The sequence below is a fragment of the Lytechinus pictus genome, chromosome 7, assembly GCF_037042905.1.
Source record: "Lytechinus pictus isolate F3 Inbred chromosome 7, Lp3.0, whole genome shotgun sequence".
NCBI classification, from domain to species: Eukaryota; Metazoa; Echinodermata; class Echinoidea; order Temnopleuroida; family Toxopneustidae; genus Lytechinus; species Lytechinus pictus.
Window position 1 is genome coordinate 36,144,345 of NC_087251.1, and position 23,699 is coordinate 36,168,043.

The following is a 23,699-nucleotide window of genomic DNA, read 5'->3' on the forward strand; positions in this document are numbered from 1 at the left end:
TCTCTCTCTCTCTCTCTCTTTTTTTTTTTGGGGGGGGGCTTGGTTATCAAACAAATTAAGGAGGAAAAACTGCTCACCCTCCTGGTTCGAGCAGGATCTACTGCTGGGTTAATAAACAGAATATTCAAGCAGAGAAGGAGTATATGAAATAACAAAAAGGGGTCACAAGATGGCGCTATTCCACAAATACAAACAGATCAATTGAAGGAGAGAAGGGAACTCGTTTTTTTAAAATGCACATTCCCTGATTCAATTGAGAAAACAAATTATGGGGATTTGAGATAAATCATGATCTGCTGTGAATAATGACCTTTCAGATACTAACTTTAAATCATAATTCATATATGACTGTTTATTTTTAAATCTAATTAAGAGATTGACTGGTCAAAAATCGTAGCTGATCTAGATTCCAAGTGAATCTGCATAATTTCATGTGAACTCGAACTTAAAAAGTTCCCTCGTTAAGAATATTTTTGCCCAACTATGCATATTAATATGTTTTAAACAAACTTTTTCACCAGAACAATCATTAAAATAAAATTGTTAGATAGTTATTAAAAAGAAATGATGGTTAAATTAAGAGAGTTCTTACTCTTTGATACACTTAACTGATATATTACTAGGCTGTTAATATGTTATGTTTATTCATTCAAAGAAATTACCTCTGATGTTAAAATTAAGCAGTTCGCTAACAAGTATTAGAAGTATTATAAAACAGTGGCATATAATATTACGCCTAGATGACAGGGGTGGATAAATTTTCAGGTGGGAACCATGCTGTGTAAGTTTAAAAAAAAGAAAGAAAATGTCCACTTATATATCTATAATTGTTATCATAATCATTATTATCATTATTATTTTAAACTATACAATAAAACGTCTTTTTTCTCTCTCTTTTTTTCTCACTTGCTCACACTTTTAAACAAAAAAAGGCTGGGGAGGGGGAGCTAAAAGGGACCATAACAGAGGGCGTTTTATTATTCTGAATCAACGCACCGTGGATACAAATCCTGACTGAATCACATTTACATTCCAGCCCCGGATTCCAGCTTTTCTGTTTTTACATTTAGTTTAGTCTGTCAGATGTCAAAACTTTTTCACCGGTCAAACTCAGTTTAAAGATGCCCTTTTATGCTATCAAGAAGATGTGCACCAGGATCAAGTGTATTCATTGTTATGGTTTCAAAAGGGAGATACAGCCGCTCTTTCCAGGCAGGACGTTTAGCAGAGAAGAAGTGCGCCTCTTCGCCGAACTCTGGCGACCCGAATCCTCTGCATACCGCTGCCGATGGGATTAGTGGCTGATACTGGGTGTTGATGCGTTGGTGAAGTGAGGTCCGTTGTAAGTCCATCTATCTGCCTGTCTCTCTATCTATCTGTCTATCTCTCTATTTTCTACCTATCTTATATTCTATCTGTTTGAATTAACCTAAGGAGCTTCGCGGGCCGGATAGCCAGGCGGCTCTAGAGAGTAAAAATCATTTACTAACGTAAGGTTACCGTACTCTCATACGAAGCCAGGCCTTCTATCTCATAGACCCACACAAAGGAAGCCAAAACCTGAAACTTTCACCCCCGAGATTTCTACTTTCCTTCTAAAAGATCTAGCTCTAAATCATGTACATGAGATAAAACTTCATTTCTGACATTTGTATATACGCTCTCGTTGTTATTTTTAAAACAGGAATTCATCAAAAAAATGAAAAGATATTGTGAAAAGACGGAAGAGACTAGCCCGATGTTTACGCCGCCATCTTGTTTCAGATTGTACTTCCCCAACGTTACGGACGCGAGCGTTACCCCAATTTTTCTCGATAAGAAGAAAATGCTATGCTTTGGAGCGGCTTTCTGTGTTCTTTTTCTCAATAAGACAAAAATGCTATGCCTTGGAACGGAAATTTGAGTGTAAAAATGGGGGTCCCCTCCGCGGCACATACCCACTATGCATTATATACTGAGTGCCCCCCCCCCCCCCGGGGGTACTCGACCAAAAAATTGGTAGGTGTGTGCCGCGGGCGAGACAAAAACCGGGGGCCTTGGAGCGGACGCAGACTTATTGTAAAGAGGAGGGTCCTCGGGACGGGCTTTGGAACTACAAATGTTTGTGAATACGGGGGTCCTTGGAACGGGTCGCTTGCGTGTGCATCCATATGGAACGGGCCATGGGCATACGTGTATGCAGCTAGCCCAGCGACACGGGCGCCGGGTGCGCTCGTGCAGAGGCGATGGTCGGACAGCGCTCAGCGACCGCTTTTCACCAAAATTTCAGCTCATTGTGGCGGATCGATGCGACCGAAACATACTTTCCTTCATACTTTTTTTCCTTCTTTCTATCATTTTACCTTTTCTTTATTTCTTCCTTAATTCCTTTCTTCCCTCTTTCAATCCTTCCTTCCTTTCCTTCATTCTGTGTTACTTTCTTTGTTTCTTTCTTCCTTCCATCCATCCTTTCTTTACCCTTTCTTGTTTTTTATTTCTTCCTTCTTTCAGCCCTTTCTCTCTTTCTTTCATTCATTCCTTCCTTCTTTCTGTCTTTTTTTTCTTTTTCCCTTCGTTCCATCTATCCTTATACCTTTTCTTTCTTTCTTTTTTTTACTGCTTGCTTCCTTTCTTTTCTTTCTTCTTTCGTTCTTTCTTTCCTTCATTCCTTCCTTTCTTTGTCTTTCGGTCTTTCTTTTTTTCTTCCTTTCATCTATTCTTTTACCTTTTCTTTCTTTTTTATATTGCTTGCTTGCTTCCTTTCCTTCCTTCCTTATTCTTTTCCTTCATTCTTTTTTCCTTCTTTCTATCATTTTACCTTTTCTATATTTCTTCCTTAATTCCTTTCTTCACTCTTTCAATCCTTTCTTCCTTTCTTTCTTTCTTCCCTGTCTGTCTTTCTTTCTTTTTTCATTCCATCTCTCCTTTTACCCTTTCTTTCTTTCTTTTTATTGCTTCTTTCCTTCTTTCTTTTACTTCCTGTCTTTTGTTCTTTCTTTCTTTCTTTATTGCTTGCTTCATTTCTTTCCTTCTTTCTTTCTTTCTTTTCTTAATTTCTTTATTTCTTTTGTTCTTTCTTTCTTATTTTTGTTCTTTCTTATTTTTGTTCTTTCTTTCTTATTTTTGTTCTTTCTTTCCTTCCTTCTTTCTTTCTTTAGTTCTTTTTTTTTTTTCCTTCCTTAACATGTAGCCTTTCTTTACCTTTTCTTTTTCCTTCCTTTCTTCCTTCCTTTCTTTCTTTCTGTTTGTCTTTCATTCATTCATTCCTTCATTTTTTTGGGGGGTAACAAGAAAGGACAGCAAAATAAACTCTCGCCTTTTTTTAATGTTTTCTTTATTTTTTTGGGACCAGTAAAAAATTGAAAAACTGGCTATCTACTGGTCCGACATGAATAGGTTGGACCAGTAGAAAAAAGGGTTAGTGTGGAGCCCTGAGTCCTTGACTTTTCATCAATAAAGGGTCTCATTAAACATGCTCAAAATTTGGGGTTTTTTTTAGTGCTCTGGTGAATAAAAAACAATAATCCTGAAGATTAAAATGAAAAACAGATCATACATGTACAGGGTTGGGCTCAATTACTTTCTTCAATTATAATTACACATTTTGCAATTAGGTAATTGAAGAAATGTTCAGTTACAATTCCTTTTCAATTAAACCAAAAAAAAATCAATTACAATAACCAATTACTTTTGTCAATTACTTTCTATAAGTCATAAATCAGAGGCCCATGTCATAAAGAACTTGCAACTGTTGTAACTTTTCCAAAATAGCAACTACCATGGTAACATAAACAGGGCTCAGCAGCCAATCATAATCAAGGTTGCCATGGTAGTTGTCATAATGGCAAAGGAACAACAGTTGCAAGTCTTTTATGAAACGGGCCCCTGATCAATGTATATTTTGTATGTAGCGCCACCCATTTTGTGCACTTCTTTACAGCAATAGTCTCTCCTCTTTCCTCCCTATCATGGGAAAGGATGTACAGTTTTATGCAAGGGAGCACTATATAGCTAAGGGAAAAGAGAAATAAGCAATCCAGTGTAAATTGAATAATGAATTAAGTAATGAAGTAATATAATTAAAAGTAATTGACAGTAATTTAAGTCAATTACAAGTTTTCAATTACAATTACTTTCCCTTTATGGCAAGTTCCCCCAAGTCTGCGCAGTCCCTCTTGTCTGCGTACGCGAGTATCTGCGCGATTCTAGTAAAAGAAGATACGCAACGAACACAAACTTTACACATGCAACACATAAACAGATATTCGTTTAAAAATCTGACTCAAAATGGTGGAAAAATAATAAATTTTTGGCATTTCATGTGACAGTCTCAAAATGCAGCCTTTCTCATCAAAATATTCGAATCGTGTGCAAAGTGAATGGGTGTGCAGACATGGGGTACCATTTTTTTTTCAATCTGAGAATGACTGCCCGAGGTTTTTTCCAAGAAAATCCTAGATTTCTTTCAAATTTTTATGAGATTATCGGTTTACTTACTCATAATAATATAAGGAACATTATTAACTGAAAGATTTTGTGAAATAAAAAATAAATTCATGTTAAATCTTAACTCAAATCGTTAGGTGCGCAGACTTGGGGACCACCATCATAAAAATTTCAATTACAAATTACAACTACAACTACTCTAAAAAATGTAATCAATTACGTAATTGATCAATTACTTTGTAATTGATCCCAACCCTGTACATATGAATGAATGGTATATTTTTGTTATAGAAGTGTTCATACTTTCTTGAGTGTATGTTGAACTTGTATAAGCCTGAACAGGGTGGCTGCAGACTGCAATTGGTTTAAGTCTAATTAGGGCCGTCTGCACCATCCCGAGTTTTCAAATTAGCGCGCTATTTCTGATCCGGCAAATTATCCCGATCTGAAAAATCTCGAGATTGTTTGCAGTGGAGACGCAATAATCGCGCTAGTTCGTAGGATTAATCTCGAGATTGCAATCCCAAGTCAACTCGGGTTTATTTGCAAAATAGCGCGCTATTTTACGAATTATCCCGCTAATTCGTAGGTGCAGACACACTCGAGATTGGACTCGGGGTAATTTATTCATGACGTCAGTCCATAATGCAATTCGCGTTCCACTTCCGCCTTGGTCAAAACAAAAACATGTGCGAAAGTCTACTTTATACACGCGAACAGACATTATTGCGAATAGCGTTCATCAATTCCTCAATCAGCAACGATGGTGTCCCAACAGTGAATGGATTTTGGGAGAGACCAGACCTATGGATATGGGGGAGGCGCTCATTTATCGACGATGTTCATAGTCAATAACAACACTGACAGCAGTGCCGTCTTATTGGCCTTCGCAAAATGTGAGCAAATAGCATTCTTTCCTCCTCCTTTTCTCTCTCCCTCTCTCTCTCTGTCATTGCCTCCTTCTCCGCCATCATATTAAACGAAGAATACATCACTTCTTCACTCGCTGAGTGCGGCTGAGCTGAGAGGATTGTTGCATAACACTTGTCGAATTCGGCGAAAGTGCTAGAGAAAGGAGTAGGCTACATGTATTTGATTGCATATCGCGGGAAGTTATTCAAAAGCGCGGGCCGTTGAAACTCCAAGATCCGAAAGTGCGCATGCTCGGAATATTGGGCTTGTTGCCTCGCTCGAGCAGGAATCGCTCTTCTTGCGATGGTGGAGACGGGGTTTCTTGAATCTCGAGATTAATCGCGAAGAGGGCCGATCGGGCTAAAATCTCGAGATTGAGCAAACTCGGGATGGTGCAGCACCGCCTATTGATTTCCAGGAGCTTTTTGTTTTCTGTTTGAATCCTGTGTGCAAGGGGAGTCTTAGCTGTTACTCAAGAACCTCTGCCTACCGGTAATTATTAAAAGCGTAATTATTATCATTGACCAAGTTTTGACCTATACAGTATATCTTTGTTTATTCTTCCAGCTGTGCAGCCCTCCCCCTTCTGCTCCACCACCACCAATAAGAGGTCTGGCTCCTGGTTATTATGCAGAGATGGAGAATCTTCTGAGGCAACGAGATGATGCCATAGAAGAGGCAGAGAAACTGCAGGTTGGTCAAGATCTTTTGCCATTATTTTTCTACCAAATTCCTTCAACTATGAATTCTTTAGATTTCATTACTGTAGGTAAAGGACCTAGAGCCATTTCGTAAAGCTGTTTGTCAGTTACATTTACACATGACCTTATGCATAAGCTTACACATGATTGATGACCCTTTCTTGTGTAAACATTGTATCCTTATGTCCTTATGTAGGTAACTAAGCGCCTAAGAACATGTTCCAGTCATGACTAAAGTTGTGCGTAATGTCCTGTGCAACTTTACAAACATCTGTATGAAGCACTGTCCTGTTGGGTGTTTTATAGGTGACACAACATTTGCCCCTGCGACAATATCCCCGGGTTTAATTTCATCTAATATGTATGGTTAGGGTTCCAGAGGGTTTTATGTAAGGTTTAGGGTAGGGTATAGTTCTGAACCCAGGGTTGAAGTTGGTCATTCGATTAGTGTGTGGAATTTAGAGCGGAGCAATTGTTGCCGGAGCAAATATCATGGGACTGTTTTATAAAGATGTTTATGAGTACTGGTGCTCTTGTGGTAATGATATATCCAGGGGAGACCTTACCTGGGGCTCGGGGTGATTTGGTCCCCCGAAATTCTCAAAAGAGCTGTGGAAGACTCAAGTTTAAAAAAAATCCTGGGATATTCAATTTATCTGCAATGTCAAAGGTTAATTTATATAAATCCAATGGGCACGTCATGGTCTCGTGGTTCTGACTCTCGCCTTTCAAACAGAGGGTCGTGGGTTCGTATCCTATTCGTGGCGTGTGTTTTCTTTCAAGAAATTTATCCACACTGCTGCACTCAACCCAGTTGAGGTAAATGGGTACCGGCAGGAAATCATTCCTCAAAAAGCTGTGTGCACCTGAATCGGTAGCTTAGCTTAGCCGGGTAATAATAATAGCAGGGCCCACTGGGAGAACATGCTGAAATGTATAGCAGCAAGCTAGGTACCCCAGCATTCATGATAATAATAATAATGCTTTTCATTTATATAGTGCTTTTAACAAGTGTAGGGACAGTGATTTTCCATTTCAAAAAAAGGTATTTTCCATTTCAGAAAATCTGAAATTCTGTTTCAGCATGTCTGAAAACGGAAATTCCATTTCTCCATAGACTTTGTGTACATTAAAAGGTGATAATTCCGTTTACATGGAAAATCAATATGCATTGAGTAGCGATGTCACAACACTCGCGCTGGCCAAAATTTGTATCTGCCACTGTACTAACAACGCATTAGAATCCGTTCTAATCAGATCTGTATGGGCACACAAAATATTTTGACAAACACATTTAACATGAATACATCCTCACCTTTCACATTATTCCTTTTATTTTATGGTCGATAATTTGGGTTTTTTTGGACATCGTTTTTGAGCAGTAACGATTTTCGCCTATCCGCCATTTTGGATTTCAAGAGTGTATGCCGCGATATCTTGTATCACCGAACGTAGAGGGTAGCAACACACGGCCGTGTTGTCAAAGTCAAACAATGTGTGCATGTGAATGTTTTCGATATGGCCGGGGGCGAAGGGTACGATCGACTTGAGTGATGGAGTCGAGTACAGTCACAAAGTGTGGATTGTCATGATTGTAGCGAATTGAGATCATGTTTTGTGGCCAGTTAATATTCATTTCTTGTTAAGATTTTAGAGTAATTACTGTTGCTGTTCTGTATATTTTGAGGAAAAACATGTTTTCCGTGATTTTCCGTTTGAAATGCCACTTTCCGTTTCAAAAGGCTGTTTCCTTGAATTCCATCCGTTTTCCGCGATCGCAGAAAATCACTGTCCCTACAAGTGTTTCTATGCGCTTTACATAGAAATTAACACAAAATTATAATAAAAATTATTGAACATTTATATATATATATAGTATGCGACTCTTAAGTCGTACTTAAATCTTTGTGAAACACCCCCAGGTGTAGTAAATGGGTACCTGGTACCTTGAGCACCCGATAAAAGTAGTCATGCTAAAACTGCGGTAATACTATGCAGTACTTAAAAACATGTTAATAAGCTCTATATAAATGTTGCATATTATTATTACAACTAAGAATCAAGATCTCAATATTCTCTTAAATTTGTGTTTCTCTTTTCAGCAAGCACGGAGTGCTCCCCACAAGAGTAAAGCCCTGGAATCAAGGGTTCATCTGGCAGAAGTGGCCAACAGGAATCACAGAATATAGAGCTCAATTAGGAAGAATTTCTTTTTATGCTGAATGATGAACTCAACAAACTCAGGTCAATGGTCAAGATAATGCCCAGAAATATCCCCCCCCCCCCCCCAGAACCAGTGGTAAGTTGTGCAATATTTATGAATATTGTCTACACTGTGCGTCCCAGAAAAATACAAAACCCGGAATTATCGATGCTTTATCATTTCTTAATAAAAAATGTCATAGACAAATGACTTATCATGGTAAAACTCAAATTATACCCTTTTATCTAATATTACTTGGACAATTATTCATTCTGCATTAGTTTGTTAAAATGATCCGATGAAAGGAGAGTGAAAGATCATTTGGCAGATGGTATCTGAACTTCAAATTTTTTTTTTGCTCAATTATGCTTGAAGGAATAATCTTAGTTTTACCATATGAATATGGAGCCTCTAAGCTTTACAATGATAGGTAATTTGTCTATTATATTTGTGATTATGTTATGATAAATCTCCAATAGTTAAGTTTCATATATTCTGCACTTTATAGGGTATTTTTGCGATGATTTAAGAAAATATATTTTAGTATGCATGAAATGTAGATGCAATATCAAATTTTGAAGAAAAAAAAATTCTATCTGTATCATGTATCAGCGATTATGTGAGTGAAAATTTGAGGTAATTTAATCAAGGTCATATGTCATTTCAGGTCAAAACCTTGGATTATAATTTATAATTTGTCCTCGTTTCATAAGTAAATGGTCATATCCACTCATTTCCATTTCCTTCAGGCTTGTAATTCAAGTGTATTTTTGCATGTTTATGTACATGTTTTACTCAAAATGTTAGAATTCAATTTTCAATTTATGTAGGGTACATTTCTTCATAGTACATTTTTCATTACATCACAAATTCAAATGGGGAAAATTATGAAGAGCACCAAAGATTTTCAAGGACAATAAGAGGGACAGTGCAGCCAGTCAACAGGGGTAGCAATAATATTGCCCCTTTTTTGGTTTTGAATTATTACAATGTCTATCCAACAGATACATGAAAAACAAAAAATGTTTGATATTACAATGTCACAGAGTTATCAATCCTGTGTATATTGATTTGTGTAATGCTGCAGGCAAGTCTGCCAGAGTCATAGTGTACCAAAGTGATGATGTCACAAAAAACTTTTTTAGCATTTCAGCGCTTTTGATACCATATTTTGGTAGAACATGATGAAAAACCTCCACAACCCAAATTTGGTGGGAATCGGTCCATGGGGGTCTTAGATATGACCTCATGAGTACATAATAAGCCCCATTGAAGTCAATGTATTGTTGGCCTGGTTCTAAATGTTAGGAACTAGGCCAATAATACATTGACTTCAATGGGGCTAATTATGTATTCATGTGGTCATATCTTGGGGCCCCATGGACCGATTCCCACCAAATTTGGGTTGATATACACAACTCAGTGATATGCAAATGAGAGAGTCAATGATGTCCATCACTCACTATTTCTTTTGTTTTTATTGTTTGAATTATACAATATTTCAATTTTTACAGATTTGACAACAAGGACCAACTTGACTAAACCACAAAACGTTAAAACAATAGAAATACCACATGTTCAGGGAGGAATACAACTTTGTTTTACAGAACAATGAGGAGAAAATTAGAATATTTCATATGACAGGCCTGCATATGATAAAATACAAAAGAAATAGTGAGTGGATGACGTCATCAGTACGCTCATTTGCATACCTACCAGGATGTACATATAACTTTTTTTTTTAATTAAGCGAAACTTTGAAATGTCATAACTTTCTAATTTTACATCCGATTTTGATGAAATTTTCAGTGTTATGCTTGATAGATTTTTCTCCTTTTATTCAAATCAACTTTTATGAGGGGTGGACTTATCCTTTGATAATTTTCGAAATGGAAAACAGAAAATGTTTGGTATTTCAATGTCACAGAGTCATTTAATCCTGTGTATGTTGATTTGTGTATAGAGGCGAGACCATCAGAGCCATTTCACTTCAGAACCGATAATCAAATTTTATCTTAATGTATATTTCTCTCTACAGATGGCATATACTGCTATTCACAAGAACAGATTCCTGGAATCAAGGGTTCATCTGACAGAAGTGGCCCAATAGGAAGCAGAGAATATGGAGCTAGATTGGGAAGAATTTATTGTCATGCTGTAGGAAGAACTCGACAAACTCGGGTCAATGGTCAAGAAAATACCCAGCAATATGCCACTTGAACCTGTGGTAAGTTGTGCAGTATACAGTGCATCCCAGAAACATTGTCCCTCCGTGGCCTTTGATTATTACATTGTATAATCAACAGGTAATGTAAAAAAGAAAATATTTGATGTTTCAATGTCACAAAGTCATCAATCCTATGTATATTGATTTGTGTAAAGCAGGTGACATTGTTAGAGCCATTCCACTTCAGAATAAAGAACTAAGTCTCATCTTAAATTTATATTTCTGTCTACAGAGGGTATAGAGTGCTGTTCATGAGAGCAAAGCCCTGGAATCGAGGGTTCTACTAGCAAAAGTGGCCCAATGGGAAGTACTGTATATGGAGGTAGATTAGGAAAAGTTGGTGCATGCAGGAGGATGAACTCGACAAACTCGGGTCAATGGTCCAGAAAATGCGCTGCAATATGCCACCACAACCATTGGTAAGTTGTGCAGGATTCACAATTATTATCTACAGTGTTTCTCAGAAAATAATGAAACCAGAATTATTTATGCTTTATCCTTTGTATTCAGTTTTAGATAAATGACTGATCATTGTAAAGCTCAGCTTCAACTCTTTCATCTGATTTAAATTGGACAATTAGTCATTCATACACGATTAGAAAAAAATTTCTCAAGAAGGGGATACCCCAAAATCATTTGGTGGATGGTGTCTGAACTTCAAAAAGAAAATCACACGTCACAAAAGTTCAATATCTGCTCTTCAAGTTTTGTGCTGTGCTTGTTTAAAAATCGGGGCAACATCAACTCTAAAAGATCTACGCCGAAATTACCCAATCCATTATTCATCATCTAGAGTGTCAAAGCATAGCCTTCATATGACATCTGGGCCCTTTAACTCAAAGCATAGCAATTGACCATACACATCTACATGTATAGTGAGCTGTCATAAAATCTGTGTAGTAGAAATTGGTAAGAATTCTGGATTGATTACAGGTAGACCAATATGTGTTCTCGTTTCAGTTAAAATTCAATATCATGCATTCTCTTGATGATAAAATCTTACTTATGTTCCATATTTGATATCAATTTGTATCAATCACAAAGCTTTGTCTTTTTCTTTACCACCTTCTCCACATATTTCATTAAACAATTCAATATGATATATTTATGGCATAAATTCAGAATTAACAATATACTGATTTCGTGATGTAATTTCAGATGATACACGTACATGATTTCAGTTATGACTCCTTTCGGTTTTAAACCCAAACCAGGCTCAGGGGAGCGTTTCATGAAAGGACTTGTCGGACGTTTTATCCGACAAGTCCCACTTTATCCGACAGTTACCAAAGTAACAGTGCTTCTTAGCCAATCAGAATCAAGGAAAGATGTCAGATCTGACAACTTGTCGGACGGAAATGTTGATGAAACACTCCCCTGTTCTCTCCCCCCTTGTGACCTTGGCTGCTGATATGAATTTCATATGAATTAAGCCAATGAATGTGTGAATCATACTTTTTACTCTAACTCAATAAATAAAACTCATGGAATGCTAATTTTTGGTGTAAATAGTTTTTTTTTAGCATTCATTACAAATGTGCTGGAAAAAAATCAGTTTGAATATCAATTATTATATATTTCTTTGCTTTTGTAAATTTATGTATTTCTCCTTTAAAAAAAATCTTTTGTCTTTTTATTTTCTTTGGGCCAGATTCATTGCAGAACCTTTTTAAAGCATAATTATGCTAAAATCAATTGAGTTTTAGCTGATGAAATAAAAAATAGTCATATCTCTATAAGATGAGAAAATTCCATTTGAATTGACTTTGTTCACAGAAACATTATTTTTTTTTAGCAATTTGGGTCTGACATGCATTTACAAAATGTTAGGTAATTTTGGAACCATGTACCTGGCCCTCACAAATTTGGTCTCAAAAGATGGGCAAGACATGACAGTAAAAAAACCTGGTCAAAATTTTTGTGTGGCAATACGGTCGCAGTAGTTGCAAATATACATGTGAAAATGAACATTGTGCCTTAAATTGCAATATTCAAATTTCTTTTCCAAAACATATCCAATTTAAAGTACTGAATTTATAAACATCTGAATTTTTGGAAGTGTTTTTGTTGATATATATCGTACATATAATGATGTAAAACCTGTTGAAATTTGTTGAAAATGTTTCTGTATAATCATAATGAATATCATAAGTGCATTTTCCCCAATGCAGATATTTCTGAGAAAAGGACTTGTTAAAATAATTTTTTTTTTTTTCACTTTACCCCTACAGTCATGTCGCTCAATGTACGTCATGGATACGACCCCTATCTGGTGTCTACCATCTTCCAAGCATAAATAAGAGAGACAGTCTATCTGAGACGAGGACATAACACCAATCTTAGAATCATTTTCTACAGGGAGTGTCTGGTTTGAAAAGTTATTGGTCTTTATGTGATCATGTAGATCATATTAATTGAACAAATCATCACTTTAAACTTTATGTAAATATATCCAAAACTCTTTATCACCAAATATGGGATTCTTTATTTATTTTTCCTCATGAACCCATCATTTTTATGTGTTTTATGACTTTTGTGTAGCCTAAGCAGCAGGTCCAAGCTATTATCTTTTTTGCTGAAATTTCATTGTATCTGAATTATCTGTTGTTTCATTATGTAGGGCATGGTTACTAGGAGTAAAAAGTAATTTGTATATAAGGTTGGAAATTTTCAAGTGTTTGGCTTAGAATTAATTCTATATTGGCTGGGGCATATTGGGAGATCATATGGGTGAAAAGGCTTCCCTGAAATTTTGGTCGTCAACCCGATAATTGGCATGCACGCTGCCTTGGACCTAATCTACAAAATTGTATGATGTTTATTTCATGAAAATTGCTATTAACTATGTTAATTCATGCACAAGTGGTATGTAAAATCATACCTTTTTGCTCCCAAAAGTAAAGCTACAAATGACCTAATTTTTGGTGTAGAAACTGTGTTGTTCTTCGCAAATGCTCTTGAAAAAAATAATTGATACCAGATCAATTTCTTATGTATTGGATTGTTTCTGCAATTTGTTTTATGTATTTCTTTTTTTTACCTTTGCTTTTCATTGTATTTTAGATGAAATTTGTTGGTGATCAATTAATTTGAATCAATGAGAGTAAATGTACTCATTTATCAATATTTGGCTGAAAACACAATTTGTCCAAAAATTGTACACAAAATCACGTTTTAGAGCAATTTTTTGTCTGATATGCTTGTACAAATTATGCATATCTTCGGAACTGCATTTCTGGATGCTACAAATTTGGTCTTAAAATATGCAAAGAAAGTCACAAAACAACATGGTGAGAGTTTTTCATGTTAAAAAAATATTGCATGAGCGTCAAGCAGGCCCTTCAAGCCCCCCTTCCCCCCCCCCCCCACCCCGGCCTAGTTAGGAAAGTTTCTCTTGATGAAGTATTTATTTATTTATGTGTTGACAATTCTGCAAAAGTGGATCCGAAGGTTTTCCAGAGTTTTTGCCTATTGTGTTTTATCTCTGGTTTTTTACCCTGGATCTACTTGTCGTAGAATTATTCTTCCCCCCCCCCCCCCCTTTCGTGCACATTACTATTATACCTATTTTCCCATTGATTTCATTAATATTTATTTTCATCATACATTAATTACACCCAAAAAATTTAGAATATTTTGTAAGTTGTTAATTTCGAGATAAAGGTTTTTCTATGCTCAGAAATATGATGTATTTTGTGTTATTAATCTTTAACCTATTTGTTTAGGCCTATCAGCAACAATCAAAGTTTGTTATTACCATATTCAATTTATATCTGTTAATTTCTAGCATTAATATCTGCATACGCGATAAAATATATTTCAGAAGAATGAATGATGTCATTAGCATAAATAATAAACAAAGGACCTAGTATAGTTATTTGTGGGACACCAAATGTTATAGACAAAATATCAGATTAATCATCATTAAAAGTCGCAAAATAAACCCCTCACAAAAAGTTCAAAAACTCAAGTTTGATGGATGATTATTTGTTTAATACTGAACCACTTAAAATGAAAATGGTGTTATTGGTTAGCCTCTTTGCAAAGAGGTTCCAATTTTTTTTATTATATTATCATGGAATTTGCAACCACCCTTTAAGGTCAAGTCCACCCCAGAAATATGTTGATTTTAATCAATAGAAACAAATCTAACAAGCATAACATTGAAAGATTTTTCAAAATCGGATGTAAAATAAGGAAGTTATGATATTTTGAAGTTTCGCTTATTTTTCTCAAAACAATATTGAAATAACTTGTTCTCGCGATAATTGAAGAACTGTTTGAGAGATCAACTCGTCTTTCAATCTGTGTTTTTCTTCAGCAAGAAGTTTACCCTCATTGTGCTGCACTCAACCCAGGTTAAGATGAAAAACCATGGTAGATAGGTCTAGTGTTACTGGGTTAGAAAGTGCTCTCATATTATTGGATATTTTAGTTTCTTTTTCTTACGTATATTAAACTAGCAAAACAATTCTGGGAAGTGTTTCACAAAAAAAAATCTCTGACCAAAGTCATTGCGAAAGCATTAACATGCTCATGATCTTTGATACACAGTCTGATCAATTCATTTGCATTAGAGCACGTCCTTTGAGAGTGATTCAATCTATTGATCTGTTATTTTCCACACGCAAGTAGCAATTTAATCACATTTAATTTTTTGTGAAACACTTCTTTAATTTGTCTCTTAAGGCCTCCACACACCTTTCGAGTGGTCCACAATCTGATTTTGGAGCAAATTACATTTTGCTAATTTTCTGTAATGTGATGGACAAATATCTTTTCATTCGAGGCTTAAATTAACTGTGAGAATACTAAATAATTTTATGTGATTTCAAGCCTTTATTTTTTTTGTAAAGGCCAAATTGGTTTTAAATTGTAGAAAATCGTATGATTGCTATGACATCATTTCACTTTTATTCAAATGATGATGCAAGCATAGTCACAGATTTCAATGAGTATTCATTGGATAATTTAGAATTTTACACAGCAAGATGTGACATGTCTCTATGTTCACAAATACTCCTTTAATAATAGGTTCGCAGGCCAATCAAAAGGTGTGCGGTGACCTTTACATCAATGTCAGATAGCTTGGACCTGCCCTACATTGTACAATTGTCTGTGCTATATACAATACTTGCTTTGTATTCATGAAGTGTATTTTTTTTCTTTGTTGAAAAAATGAATTGTAAGACCAGCAGCCCGGAAGATTTATTCAAGTTGCAGGACCATAGCAGTTGACCTCGTTGATCAATGATGGTAGGCCCTCATCCTCACAAACATGGCTTCATCTCTGGTTTGAGCTGGGGTCTTCCAGCCAGAATTACACAGTGACATCACTACCAAGAGATCTCTTTTTCAGTGTGCAGAGAAGGGCACTGGACACAGTTGTGCATGGTAGACAACTTGCCACAATGTAAGTGCTTTAATAATGATTTCAATGATATTTCGTGCAGCCGAAAGTATGCGAGACAATGCAATCAGTTTTTCAGTAATTATGTACTTAGGGCAATAATATTGGGTGGCAATTTTCCCCATATCAGGAATATCTCTCCCTTTTCTTTTAATGACTATAATCCCTTCTCTTTACCTTAACTGGTATTTCTTCCCATTTCTGTATTCTTTTGTTGGCTGTGCCGGATCAATCCATTGATTATAGTCTTTCTTTATATACCTCCCAGTACTATTTGTTCTAGATGTTGCTCTAACTTTATCTTTGTTTCACATTGTTACAACATTATATTTGCCATGACTGATTTAATAATGTGCTAAGAAGATAAACAATTTTTATTAGAAATTTATATATACAGACATAGATCTTATTTTTTTATTGCAGAGCAATAATAGAGCAATGTGAATTATTTTGCAATATATTTATTCTCCTTTTCTGTACGTGTTCTTTTTTTGGCCAGACTAATTTGAATAAATATTTCAAACTTTATCGCGGTCATTTCACCATGTACGTCCATAAACCTCATGTTTGTGCCGAGTGCGTATCCATCATGTATTCACAGAATGTGAAGAGATATTGTGGACTGCACGAATGTTAAGATATGTGATGATAAGGTAGATTCTCAATGTAGGTTTGTCTGCCCAAATCTTCAACTTCGGATATACATTTTTTATCCATTTTTATGAGGGTTGTACACTTCAATGGTTTTTCCTCAATGTGTAAAAAAATGCTCCTTCAATCAGAGCAATATATATAAGTCTGGGATCTAGTTTCAGAAGCGCAATGTCAAATTTTGATTTCTAGAGCCTTGCCAGTGTAGTGTTTCAAGTTGACCAATGTTGATATTTGAAATATTGATGGAGCAGTTTAGCCAATATGGCTTTGGAGCTTAGTGGCATTGATCAAGATCGATCAAAAACTGGCTTTCACTCTAAATCGATGCAGTTAACCATTTGTTCTTCACAAAGTGAAGAAAGAGGAACTGGCGAAGTATGTTCGAAGAGAGTGCTGCTGACTTCCAGAAATTTGTTTCAGTCGCATGTGACATCTTTATATTTGGTGTTTGGAATCTGGTAATGTTGCGATAATCTTCAAGTACTGTCTGACCACAAGGAAAGGTGTTACTTTCAGCTTACGCATGATATCCAGAGCTCTTCAAAACCTCGTGCAAGTCACATGCTTCTTGGACTCCCAAATGCTGATATCTTATGAGACTGTTGGCCTCTTTGTGGTGGCATTAGAGGAATTCTTGGTGGATCTAGTTCCAGTTAGTCATTTTTGTCTTTTACAGCCATTTGATATTTTCCTGTGTTATTTGGATTTTCCAGATTTATTTGACTCTGATGACATGAAAGGCAATGTGAAGTCTTGGTATTACAGAGTCAGAGTCAATCTTGTCACTAAAAGAGAAGCTACATACATCTGATACATTTTCTGGCTTAGTAACTCTAGTTATTAAACTACAATGCATTTGTGTGAATTCTAATAAGGCAGATTCTTTGTCACCATTCATATTCTGTGTCCAGGAGGAAACGCTCTTTCTTTGGAATTAATTTTGAATAGATTTCCTGTGCAGAGGAAACTTCATCATGTTCAGGTATCCATTAAAGTGAGGGGAAGTTCCAGTGCTTAACCCTATATAGCCCAGGCTAATTTGAAATTACATAGACGGGGGGAGGCATTCTTACCCCCCCCCCCCCTGATCTTAGTTTTTTGATTTGGATACTATCTCTCGTTTTTTTAATGAAAGTTGTCGATGTCACTTTTTCAATCATAAATACATGAATTCAGTAGTTCGTAATCAGTATCTATAGGTAAAAATAATGATACATTTATGAATTTTGGCTACATACAGAATTTTCATTGGATTTGTCAAATAAAATCACATTTTTGAGCAATTTTGGTCTGACATGCGCTTACAAAATGTTGCCTAACTTTGTAACTGCATACCATTGCATTGTAAATTTGTTCTATAAAGTTGCGTGAGAAAAATTTCATGACATTTTGTGGCCTGATCTTTACAAATATATCACAAAAAATGTTGTGGAGGCTAAAAAAAGCCCCCCCCCCCCCGGGCTGTATAGGGTTAAGATATGCATGTACCTGCTTACCATTGCCAGTTATATTGGGAGGTCCTCCACTCAATGATTCAATTTGTTTACGATCTTGTGACATCTAAAAATCTTTCATGGGAACTTGTGAGTCTTTCACTTCTTTGCAATGATCATACAATGCATAATTTTCAGACCATCATAAAATTATTTCCTTCTTGCTTATCATTCCTTTGATCATGTCAGAGGAGTTTCTCAGCCACGTTCTGAAGCTTGACATGAAGTGATGCTAGGCTGTTCATTCATCCATCTCCCAGTCTTTGGGTAGGGCAGTGATTGGTAGATTTTTCCAACAGTGTCCCTTTGGCTAAAGAAATGGTTTCCTATATCCAGTGTGGAATAAGTTTGGGAAATTTTGTTGGGTGCTGTCTGTCAGATTTGACAGAAGAGGCAGCGTAGCTCAGTCGGTTAGAGCGCATGTTTCGGATAAGATCGTAGATCTCAACGTGAGGGGTTCGAGTCCCGCTCATGCCGAAACGCGTCTAACAAAAAAGTCTGATGCTATAGCGTTGTGTGTTAGCGTGCCTCACCTCTGTATTCAGTGCAGGTGTGAATACAGTTGGAAAACACTCCGTCCATCGGAAAGGACGCAAATGTTGGTCCCGTGTATAGGAGAGGTACAACCTATGCATGTTTAAACCAATACACTATTCGTCAAAGAGTAGGGTGTTCACCCGGTGTATTGCACCTGCCGGTCGCGGCAAAATCCAGGTCAAGTACCTGATGCGTTTATGCCCAGGAAGGCCCTGCATCGTATACATCCAGATCCAGACATTGCATGATTTGGTAGATTGTTCCAACGCTACATGACCCTTTGGCTAAAGAAGGGGTTTCCTCCATCCAGTCTGGAACAAGTTTGGACAATTTTATTGGATGCTGTCTGTGAGAGTTGTCATTGGTTCTTGATGACCATTAAGCTGAAGAAATGGTTTCTTATATCCATGGAAAGATTTTCTTTAAATTTGATTGGTTGTCGTCTCTGAAATTTGACATTTTGCTTCACTACTAGGTTTCATGCATTGTATTGCAATGATTGATGGGGGATTATAAACCATTGTGGAATATGAAGTGTACTCCCTCAGGACAAGCCTACTTTGAGGTTCCAACCCATTAGATCTATCTTTCATTGTCGGTGCCTCGCCTGATCTCTCAGAGTTCATGGTTATGTGATGGATATGCAAGCCAACATTTGGTTCTTGTATGATGGTGAATGAATAAATTAGCTATTTTTATCAAAATGCAGTGTTCACTGAAAATTCATAGAACCGCGATTGCATCATGAACAGAAAAGGATATATTTATTTGCAAATCATAATATATTCCATTTGCTCTTTTGAAAAGAAAAGCTCCCCCTTTAAAAATAAATCTATTGGCTAGGTTTTTTTTTAATGTGATGATATAAATTAAATTGATTAATAAAAATATGAAATGTGAAAAATAATTAGTGATAATACTCAAAAATATTAATTTGAACATTAGAACATTGTAGTGTCAGTCATGGATAGTTAATGTTGAAAGGATGTGAAGTAATCGAAAATGGGCAGATACGGGGAGCATTTTATGACAAGTTTTGTTAGTGATCATCACTAATTTGCTCTAAGCCAATCAGATGCAAGGATTTGTTGGTGAAAATCACTGACAAATCTTCATGAAATGCTTCCCTGGATGGATAGTACAGGGAGGTATGGGAAGAGAGCACAATCAGTGGAGGGGAAGGGGGAAGGGGAGATGGTTGTAAGGAAGGGAGCAGATTAAAGGAAATAAGGTGGTAGTTTTGTTCAAGGGTGAATGAAAAGACTACAAAGGAGATTAATAGATCGATTCTTATGGCAAGGAAGGGGGGATGGGGGGGGGGGGTTGGTAAAGGAAATTTCTTTTTATGAATGAATGTCCCCCCTTCAAAAAAAAGTAATTGTTGCCCCCATGAAATAATCACTTGGAAATTTGATGCATTGTCTATCATACTCTTGGCTACACCAAAGATCATTGAAATCATTATTAAAGCACTTTCATTGTGGAAAGTTGTATACCATGCACAACAGTATCCAGTGCCCTTCTCTGTACACTGAAAAACAGGTCTCTCTCTGTAGTGACGTCACATATTGTGTGATTTTGTCAAGAAGACCTCAAGCTCAGACTAGGCTGCTGGTCATTTTGTGAGGGGGTAGGGTTTGCCCCATTGAATTAAGAGGTCAGCTGCTATGGTATCTTGTATACTTGAATGAATCTTCTGGGCTGCTGGTCATTTTTTTTATTGGCTATTTAAAAAAAATCTTTAATAAAAGTTGTTGGAAAATGAAAATTCATTGCTTTTCAGTTATGCTTATTCTGTCCACTGTGTATATTATCCACTTACCTGCCCCCTCTTAATCTATTATGAACCCCGACACCCCCCCCCCCCACCCCATGTGAAATTTGGCTTTGTTCCTTTATCCCCCCAGGGTGGACCCCATTGCATGAAATGTACTATTAACGGAATTTTGCCATCCACTTGGTGGTTTAATGAGCCCCAATTTTTTTTTTTTCAGAAACAGTTTATGGTGAAAAGTTTTTACCTTTGTAATATATTTCTCCCTTTCCATTTTCTAATTTGGGCAATTCCGTAAAATAAGCTTTTCCTACATCCTACCTTTCATTTTTCTCAAGTTTTTACTTCACTTCACAAACTGACCAAGTCATGGTTATTTGACAGCATTACAGACTGTCATAAGAACCAGAAAATTTCATGAAGGTCACAAATATAGGGGGTCGGACGTACATATTTTATGGAATTGCCCATTTGTTTTTTTGGGGGGTCCATGGTTGGGGACACCACATTTGCTCCTGCGACATTTGCTCCGGTCTCAATATCTCAGAGTGTAGTAATGTGCACATTTTCCATCAGAGCAATTGTCGCCGGAGCAAATGCCATGGAACTCCATGGTACTCCATGGTCTACCATTGGATGGCAAAATTACTTTAATAGCATACAAGCAATACACATCAAGGGCATTAGTAAGAATTACACACACACAAGGGACCTTTGGAAGAGTTCTAACACACCTGAGGCAGAGCCGAGGGCGTTTGGACCATTTCAAAAGTAACAAATGTGGGTCATTCTAACGCCTTGGCAAAATGTGTATTGTTTCATAAAATAGTGATGTGGATCCTTATTTGATAAGCCATCCTTGTCTCAATACAGGCAAAAATATATATATATATATTTTTTAGGGGCTACTTCTCGCAACCTACTGCATAAATCTGCAATATTGGATACATACATGTACATTTTACCATTGCAGTGAATGGGCTCTTTTGAGCTTTACTAGGCAAAATTGTCCAGGGCCCCCATGTAATTAGTCTCGGTACCATGACCAGTTATTAGCAATTTTTCCTGTTAGCTAATTTACATAACTGGTCATGTGATAGATTTGAGCCAATCATCTGCTAAGGATCCATATCACTATTTTAAATTAATTATCATGCAACAGGGCCTAAGGCCGGTATTCTGAAAATTGTGTTATCTTATCAACCCTTTTGCTAGCAAGTATGTCATTGGCTCACATAGTAATTTTTTTCTATTTATTCTTTTTGCTTTGAATTGTTCATTTGTTATGAAGTAACCATAAATACCACTTTTAAATTTGTTTTGGTAAACACAGAAAATGTAATTCAAAAGATAACACAATTTTCAGAATACCAGCCTGTCATGGTTACTGTACAATGTGCAGAAGGTAAACCAAAGTTAGCAGGCTAATGTATATTTCAATTGTTAAATGTAGATTTCCATTTTGTATTCAAAGGAAATTCCTAAGTAGGCCTATATTTTCCTGGTGCAATTTTCATCCTTTTTTTGTCTTCAGAAGAACATTAATGATCCCTAAAAGGCATTTTATGTCACTATCAATCAATAAACCAAAGGATTTCCTTTCTTTATTTCTTTTGACCCTCATGATTTGGATTACCCTTGTCCACACTGTACAAGCCAAATAACCTTCAATTAGTCACCCCCCCCTTACACACACATACACACTCCTCCCATCCAGATTCTAAAATGTTGCAAAATGGATTGATATTGGCAAACTTTTCCTCCTTTCAAAAAATGACACTTTATAGTTACAGTAAATACTGTATTAATCTGTTACACAAATGAAAGTAAGCTTGGTCAACCACATTTTTTTTCCATAATCCAAAAGAAAAATCATGTAGAGTAAAATATTAAGTCATTGGTTAATGCCTTAATAACAATGCACATTGCAACATTTCAGGTATAATTAAAATTTAAAAAAAATGGGATCGTCTTATTCTATCTTACAAGAGTGAACTTCATGAAAATGAACTTAATTTTCTTGAAAAAAAATATTTTCAATTTGATAAGATTTATTTAAAACAGTATTTTCTGACAATGTGCTGTATATTTTGTCACACAATCGATTCTTATTATATAATAATAATCAATCCATTGAAAAACACTATACCTAAGAAATATGTATGGAATTAGGGCAAGAATAAATATTTCAAATTGGCAGTGTAAAGGGTCGTTTTCTTCAAAGTTTTTAAATGTTTCTTAATTTTATCATTAGGTTTTGGGTCTGAAGATAATCCGAAGTTTGTTCAGTTCTGTTGCTGAAGTGATCATTAGATCAGGTTTATCAATGTGAACATAAATTTCATGAAGTTCACTCTCATTTTCCAAGAGGTTTGTAAAAAATGGGTAGACAGGAGAAGAGAGACAGAGGAAGAAAGAGAGGAAAAGTGAGTGAGAGGGGGAGAGGGGGGGGGGGGAAGGGAGTGAGGAAGGAAGGGAGAGAAAAGGTGAATAGGATTGTGATGAGATCAGTTGACAAGGGCGAATGAAAGAGCCGTGGGTTAAGTTAGATGTGCTCGAGTTATAGACCAAGATCGAAAGGGTAAGAATAGCTGAAAATGAATCGAAGTGGGAAGAAGTGAAAAGAACAGAAGTTAAAATGCAAAATCTGTCAAGAATGAGAAAAGGGATGAGATATGCAATATATGAACCTGAATGTGAAGAGGGTGAAAATTGAGGGTTTTTTTTTTCAATTTTGAGGGGGCAGTAAAATAAGATTTGAATTATTAATGATCGATAGAAAATTAATGATTGGTAATTATTCAAGGGAGTTGAGAGGAACGATATCTTATGTACAGAAGTGAGAGGGTAGTGTAATGGGTCGAGAAGGGTCGGAAAGATTTACCGAGAAGGAAAGTGTTAAAATGATTAATGCAAATTAACAGCGACAAGTACAGAGGAGGAAGTAGAGAGACAGAGGGTTAGGAATACGATTTAAATGAAAATGATGAGCAATATAGAAGTATAAAATGAACGTGATGGGCAATTCCATAAAATGATCAACCTTTTTGTACGCCCGATCCCCATTTTTGTCAAGTCTTACTTCACTTTATAAACTGACCAAGTCATGGTCCTTTGAGAACATTACAGACTCAGATTTTTGTAAAGTATTATATACATGTTTACTAATTTGTTATTGTAAAGCGCATTGAAATGTTCATGTAATGCGCTATATAAATGTAACTTTTATTTATTTATTTACTGTCAAAAGAACTAGAAATCAGAGGCAGACAATTTCATGAAGGTCCCACATATAGGGGGTCGGACGCACATATTTTATGGTATTGCCCTGATGAGAAATGACAGAGTTTAGTGATGAAAAAT

The 23,699-nt window shown here is 36.2% G+C and overlaps 1 long non-coding RNA gene across 2 annotated transcripts; it reads left to right on the forward strand.

Annotated features, from left to right (window-relative positions):
* The first annotated feature begins 979 nt into the window (after nt 1-979).
* On the forward strand, nt 980-20,315 carry LOC129265796 (uncharacterized). Of its 2 annotated transcripts, none has more exons than XR_010294208.1 (6): nt 980-1,342; nt 5,905-6,030; nt 8,141-8,337; nt 10,280-10,468; nt 10,701-10,887; nt 12,700-20,315. It is a non-coding gene; the product is annotated as an uncharacterized LOC129265796 (long non-coding RNA). The 2 variants fall into 2 exon arrangements; XR_010294209.1 differs by having other exon boundaries at nt 1,010-1,335.
* Nucleotides 20,316-23,699: the final 3,384 nt, after the last annotated feature.